This window comes from Nomascus leucogenys, chromosome 21 (genome assembly GCF_006542625.1).
Source record: "Nomascus leucogenys isolate Asia chromosome 21, Asia_NLE_v1, whole genome shotgun sequence".
Lineage (NCBI taxonomy): Eukaryota > Metazoa > Chordata > Mammalia > Primates > Hylobatidae > Nomascus > Nomascus leucogenys.
In genome coordinates this window covers 7,156,167-7,163,735 of record NC_044401.1, presented here as the reverse complement: position 1 = coordinate 7,163,735, position 7,569 = coordinate 7,156,167, and the positions used below count along the sequence as shown (strand labels likewise).

Genomic DNA, 7,569 nt, shown 5'->3' with positions numbered 1-7,569 from the left:
AATAAAAATCACAAAATAAAGGAGGAAACAAGATGTCACGGGGAGGGGGTGGGGTAATCAAAAGAAACATCAAGAATCAGGCCTGTAGAAACTTCAGGTATTAGTGATGTTGAGTATAAAATATAAAAGAGGTATTGAAAGTATAAGAAACTATCAAGCTGATTTTTTAAAAAGAACCAATTAGAACCTGTAGAAATAAAAAATACAACCACAGGAATTTAAAAATTTCAGTTACACAGGTGAAAAGAGAGTTAATGAACTAGAAGGTAGATATGAAGTAATTACTCTGAATGCATAGAGGAACAAAGAGATTGAAAATATGGAAGGTAAGAGAAAGGGAAGATAAAGTGAGAGAGTGTAATATATATCTGTAGAGAGTAATAATGGAGATAATGGAAGAGACTCATATTCAAAGTTATCGTGTAGGAAAAATTTTCAGAATTGGAGCAATAAAGAAATCTTGAGATTCAGAAATCCTTATGAGCACCAAGCAGGATAAACTAGAAAATCACACTTAGACACACCATATTGAAATTATAGAATATGAAAGATAAATAGATTGTAAAAGAAGCTAGAGAAAAGAAAAATTACCTATAAAGAAATGACAATAAACTGATAGCTTACTTCTCAACATCATTAATGAAAATTAAAGGAGAGCTATACATTCAAAATCCTTCACTGGAAAAGATTTAACAAGCCAAATGTCATAGCTAAAGAATTACATGCCCCAAATGACTATGTTTTATTAGCTTTAGGAAAATACCTTTTCACCTGTAACTGGAATGAATTGCCCCACAAACTTGGAATTTAAATATGGACATTTTCCCTATTTTTGCAGTTAACCACATAAGTGCTCTCCTATGCCTCCTTATCCTGAAGTTCAGCATCTTCTTGTGAGAGTTCCCATGCCCTTTAATTGAATTGTCCAAGAACACTTACTCCAAAGCAGGTTGATCTCCTTCCAATGTGAGATGTAGAGGGAGATGAAATTTAGTTAGTTTATACCACCCGGTGCAGTTACTTTTTTCACTGCCATGAGTATTGCAGTTGAATTTTGCCTTGAAAAATTCCATGGATATTTGTTTACTACAAGGGCACTCTAACAAATCCAGATCATTGCATAATCACAGTGAGACCCTATTTGGGGTCTCTTAATTTAGAAACTTCTTGAGTGATAATTATAACCTCCCAGGAAGCAGTGGGTCACATCAACTACCTCCACTACCCCCAGATGCAGAATTACCGTCCCAATGTCTTAGGGTGGCCACCTTCTTTCAAAGAGTAGAGGCAGGTTTTTTTTTGTTGTTTTGTCTTTTTTTTTGTTTGTTTTTCAAGTTTCCAAACAAGAATTTATTCTTTCTTTAAAAAATTTTTTTTTTCTAAAAAAAGTATCAGGTACAATTTTTTCCTGTTTTTTGTTTTTTCAAGTTTCAGCAAATGCTTGTTCCCCTCAGCCCAGCCCCAGGAGTCAGGACTGAGGCTGGGCCAGAGTCTGGAGTGGGCGATGGGATAGTTGGGAACCACATGACTGAGTCTGAGAGTTGCCCCTTACCCCAGATGAGGTAGGTGGGTCAGAGTCTGGCCAGGTGAGAGGAGGCACCCCAGTCCTTGGACCTGACTCTGCTTCCTGGACACCTTCCTCAGTCACACCCCAAAGCAAGGAGACACAGGTAGGAGGAAAGGGACAACTGGAGTCTGGAACTGTAGGTGAGGGGTGGTTAACCTCTGTGTGTGTGCATACATGCACGCTCTCTTTCTCACACATACCACACAAAGACAAGCTTGTGCACACTTTCATACGTATAATTTGGCTTTCAGAGCTAGGTCAGAGGGTAGGGGAAGTGAAGGGACTAGGGGAAGGAGAAGGCAAGCTGAGGCTTTGGCTACTGACTCAGTCCCTCTGGAATAACCCCTCTTCCCTCAGCTGAGGGAGAGCAGTTCTCCTCCTGCCCCCTGCATAAGCCTCTTCAACTCCTGAGGTTGGAGCAATGTCTGAGAGTTGGAAAGGAAGAGGGGTGATGCCAGTGATCAGGTGTGGGAGGTTACCAAGTCAATTCAATTTTAATAAATTATAAATTAAAAATAAATAAAATAATAAGTGGTTCTTTTTCAGGACAGGGAGGCAACGCCGGCATGACTTGCCTGGGAACTTGGGATAACCTCAGGGTGGTTCTGGTTCCTCCCTACTACCTAAGCTGGACTGGGAGACCCAAGGGAGGGGACAGGCACACGGAGGACCCGAAGTAAGGCAGGGTGTAGTAAGGATCAGAAGCTTTAAATACCCAAATAATCAATCTGGGCATTAGCATGGTGAGGGCTTTAACTCGAGCCTGAAGGGTCTCTTGCCATCTCTCCATCTATGGGATGGGCAAGATGGGCAGGTCATTGATCCACATTGGTTCAGAGTGCTGGCAATCAGGGCAAAGGTGAATAATGTGTGTTAAGAGGGGCCCCAGTCACAGCCTGAAGTTCATAGGGGAGCCCTGCTTCCAGCTCCAGGCTCTAGCAGGAAAAAAGCCGGCAGAGATCTCCATTCAGGCTTAAGAGGCCTGAGCGGGAGCTCGAGAACCCAAGGTGCAGCGAGTAGCAGAGGAGGCAGTGGGTGGGGTTAGCATTTTTCTCCTCACCCACAGGCACCAAAAAGAGACAATGGCACAGGAAGGGCATGTGGCAGCAGCCATGTCCAAGAAGTCAAAGGTCACCAGGAACATCTTCCCCACAGTCTGGTTGGGGTTAAATGTTACTTGTGTGGTGCCCACTTTGGGCATGCTGTAACTCTTCCTCCCCAGGGGGTTCAGACCCACAAAGCCCAGGAAGTGGGTGGGGGCATTTTGCTCAGAAACCTCAAAGAAGGTGACAGTGACAGGTAGTGTGACATGGTGGGGGCAGTAGGACCCACTAGCTCCAGTCTCTGCTGTGAAGCCCTCAATGTGGCCAGATGGTGCAAAGCGTCCTTGCAGCAATGATTCCTCAAAGTTGCCCAGTAGGGTACAGCTGACAGTAGGAGTAGGAACAGGGGAGGAACTAAGGGGTCTCAGCAGGTCTAGCCCCTTCCAGAGGCTTCAAAGTGGGCTCAGCTTCAGGTGATGGGCACCTGTCAGCCTCCGCCCCATGGGACTGCAGTCTGTTGGGTCCAAAACAGGCTCCTTGGGCCCAGGCAGCAGGTGGCTCCAGAAGGGTGTGGTTTGAGCATCAGAACTGTTGGTAGTGGTAGGGTGGCCCAGGGTTCCCCGGCACCTCCAAAGGGCTGGCCCCTCTTCCTTAGAACTGACATTTGGGGCTTCTCCAGCAGAAGCAGCCTTTGCTTGGTGGGGCAGGGGCCTGGAGGTCCAGGGCTGGGGGTGTGTGTTTGGGACTCTGCCCACTGTCAATGCCAGGGGACTCCCTGGGCCAGAGGCTCCCCTCCTTGCCCACCCCAGCCACTGGGCTCTTACCCCTTATTTGTGCAAGACTGCAAATCAGTGTCGAGCATGTGTAGCTGGCCCAGAGGGCTGGCCCTGGGGACTTCCCCAGGGACCCCTGTCCCCCTGGATCTGGGGAAGCCCAGTCTCTGGTGTGCAAAGTATTTAGGAAGCATATGATTGGGGCCGGCGGGGGGGACTCCAGGCTCCTGAAGTCCAAGAAGAGGTGGCACTACTTCCCTGTTCCATAACACAGAGGCCACGGTGGGAGAAATGGTGGCTGGCCACACCTACTCCCAGCCCCAGTCCCCCTGGGCCCAATAGCCCTACAGGAGATGGTTCTTCAAGGGGTAGTCCCTCTCTGGCCCCCAGCCCAGGGCCTCTCTCCAGCTCCTGAGGACCCTCAGTGGGTGGGGCTGGTCGCTTCTGGGCCCTGTGAGGCTCAGAGGCACCAGCTGGAGGGAAAAGATAGATAACTGGTAGACCCTGGGGGATGTCGCTGCCCCCCGCCCCGCCACTTGCTGAGCTGTAGCCCATGAGCAGGCCACCCCGGAAGGCCCCCTGCCTGACTGGAGGCTGTGAAGGGCCAGCCTCTGGCTCTGAGGATGGAGACAGCTCTGCCTGCATGTGGCACATGAAGCCCCCCTTGGGTCAGGGGGGTCATCCCTACACGGTCTTTATGCTGGGCTTGTGCTGGGGGGTCTAGGGACATCCGGATGAAGAGGGCTCAAGCCTAGCCATGCATCCCCTCTTCCTGACTGATGCCTTGTTCCCCTAGCTTGCAGTCTGATTCATGCCCACTGCACTGGCAGGGTGACTGCCACCATTCATTCCATGCAGCTCCTGGGCTCAGCAGGACCCTGTAGTTCTGTGAGTCTCATTGCACTTGAGGAGGTGGTAGCAGAGGCAGAGTTTTAAAACCACAGCAAACAACAAAGGTCTTGCATTCATCTCTCCCAGGGCAGTGAAGCCTGCTCGGTCTAGACTTACACGAGAGACTACTCAATGACTCTCACAGAAAAGAGATCTTCCCATGGTGACATTTTCTCCTCCTAAGCCAATAAAGTCATCTTACTCATAGTCCACTTCCAGGAACTGACCCCAAATGGACAGAATCTACTTATATCATGGCACAGCTGTCAACTTTTTTTGCTTAAGAGGAGAATAACACTCACAAAATTGCCCCAGATGGTGGTGCAACTTTTTTGGGCCAAGTACTACAACCGAAAAGCATGAACAGAGTTTTAGCAGTGGGTTACAGGTTTGTTTATATGAAAATTGCACTGCCTGTTTATTTCTAATAGGGAAAATATTTCTGACGGTATATGATTCCTAAATGAAATGATGCTAACAAATGTTCGCATATTTTGTGAGGGGAACATAGCAAATTGTAAGATATGATCTGCAGATATCAAACTCATTTTCTTTACTGGAAAACAGGTCTGACTGCCTGGTACGATTATGTTGGGAAAAATGCAGCTGTAGGTCTCTTCATTTGGAACACGAACGTATATCACAAAGCTAACCAGATCACATTCATGCAGTAGCAAACACAAATCAACTGTGGCTAGCAAATGTGTGTACAAAATATATTGACATCAACATCAGTTTGGTGCTTTCTTGTGATCAGATCCACGGAAATAGAAACCAGCCATCTAAAACCTAACCACTTGCAAAAGAGCATTTATGTTACCAGCAGTTTAAAGGAAATGAATGTTCACTGAAGAGCAGCCTATGCTGAACTCTCATTTTTACATGTATTCAACTATATACGTGCTGGCTCATCATTTTAAAACTATTATCGGCCGGGTGCAGTGGCTCATGCCCGTAAGCACTTTAAGAGGCTGAGGTGGGCGGATCATGAGGTCAGGAGATCGAGACCATCCTGGCTAACACAGTGAAACCCCGTCTCTACTAAAAATACAAAAAATTAGCTGGGCATGGTGGTGGGCACCTGTAGTCCCAGCTACTTGGGAGGCTGAGGCAAGAGAGTCACTTGAACCCGGGAGGCGGAGGTTGCAGTGAGCCGAGATGTGCCACTGCACTCCAGCCTGGGTGACAGAGTGAGACTCCATCTCACAAACCAACAAACAAACAAGCAAACAAAAAAACTATATTATCATTTATTAAATGTGATTGGGTAGCTCTGGATCCTTGGTCTGTTATTTTTTTTTAAGGCATAATAAGACCAGGACTTAAAAAAAAACACCCTGTAAAATGTATGCTGTTTAAGAAATAAAAGTCACTTTTATTCCAACATGCTATCTTTATTGAAATATTTTAAACATTTATTGCAAAAACAATAAACGTTTTTTATTTTGCAAATGTAAACAATACTTAAGTATCAAAGTAAAAACTGAACATTGCATATAACCCTGGTCCATCCCATTTCCTGCAGAAAACCACTATTAACAGTTTTGGGCTTATACTTCTAGATGTAGTTTTATTTCCTGAAACTTTCTCTTTTACTAAATACTGTATCTTAGAGATGTTTTGATATCAGTACATACAGAGATACCTTATTGTTTCACAGTATTTCATAGAACAGATGTACCATAACTTACTTCCTACTGATAAACATTTAGATGGTTCTCAACGTTTCACACATAAAAACAAAACTGCAGCGATTATTCTTTGCACGCACATCTCTGCATAAGAACATTTCTGAAGATTTCTAGAATTGAATCAACATGTCAAAGGATCTACATATTTTATATTTTAATACATTGTATTCATCAAAACATTTTTTTCTGAGTTTCTCATTAGATTAGATAAGCTGTGTTTTGTTTTGTTTGTCTTAGCTCTTGTTTAACCTCTAGAAAACTAGTGACATGCTTTTGGAGAAGCCCCTCTTAAAGAAGGCCAAAGAAGCTGAGAAAGCACAGAGGAAATAATCAAGGCTCACCTGGGAAAGCAACACAGCTTCACCATCATTCTCTCGTCCCTGAGAAAATAAATCAAAACAAACAAGTATATCGAGCGCTGGGTGTTCAAAACCACAAGAAGAATTTTTGTTGTTGTTGTTAAATTAAAGCCTTAAGTAGTCTTAAATGATGTAGCAAAATATGTCCATTCAATGTGGATACTTATCTCCTCAGATATGAAATGATTTTATATGGCAGTATTTTTATATTCTACGTTCTTACAAGTTTCACATATTCCATTACTTAAGCGTTCATATTTCTCACAAAGACTTACATTCCTCAGGAGTACAATGTTTTAGAACAAAGAATGCATTCAATAAATCTTTACAGAGTCAATCTTTACAGAGGACATTTCTCCTGTAGACAGGAGTGAATACATATAAAGGACAAATAACGAGGCAAGGCCTTTGTACCTTTCAGGCATCTGCAAAATGAAGAACTGAATTCAAATTTTGATAGGCATGGCTTTCAGAGAAGTCTGACAGAAGCTATGCATGAATTTCTTTTTTTCTCTTTTACAGTTCCCTTCTTACTTAAAAAAAAAAAAATCCTGAGGTGGCTTAGTGATATAAACTATGGAGAGAGGTGTGGGTGGTACTTTTAAGTGCACAATAACCAACAGGTCTCCCTCCTGGAAAAATTCTCAGATGCTGAGGAAAATATTTCCTGTGGCCAAAAGATTTTCTTCACTAGTTTTTGTCAAAATGTCTTTTCCCAGTTCAAGTTCTCTGATGTTGACTGATGTGGGCCCACTTGCAAAAGGCCTTCCCACATATCTCATAGAGTTTATCTCTGGAAGGAATTCTTCAATGCCAAGTGAGGATGAGCTGCAGGTCACAGCTTTCCTACTGTCACTGAATTCAGAGTGCTTCTCTTCAGTGTGGCTCCTTATGTGTCAAAGAAAAAAAAAGAAAGAAAGAAAACCCACAAATTCCCACATCATTTGCACTCAAAGGTTTTTTCTTCCAGAGTGGATCTTACTCTGTTGGGCAAAAGCAGAGTGGTAGCCAAAGTCCTTTCTACATTCAATGCACTCATAAGGTTTCTCTCCAGTGTGACTCCTTGTGTGTCGAGTGAGGGAATAGCTGTAGTAAAAACCTTTCCCACATTATTTACACTCGTAGGGCTTTCCTGTAGTGTGGGTCATACTATGACGGAAGAAAACAGAGTGGTAGGTGAAGGTCTTCCCGCACTCACTGCACTTGTAGGGCTTCTCTCCTGCGTGAATCTTCATGTGCCGGGTT

General features: G+C 44.3%; 1 pseudogene; it reads right to left on the bottom strand.

The window, feature by feature from the left end:
* Window positions 1–2,415: 2,415 nt before the first annotated feature.
* LOC100595134 lies at window positions 2,416–4,037 on the bottom strand (annotated as a pseudogene).
* Window positions 4,038–7,569: the final 3,532 nt, after the last annotated feature.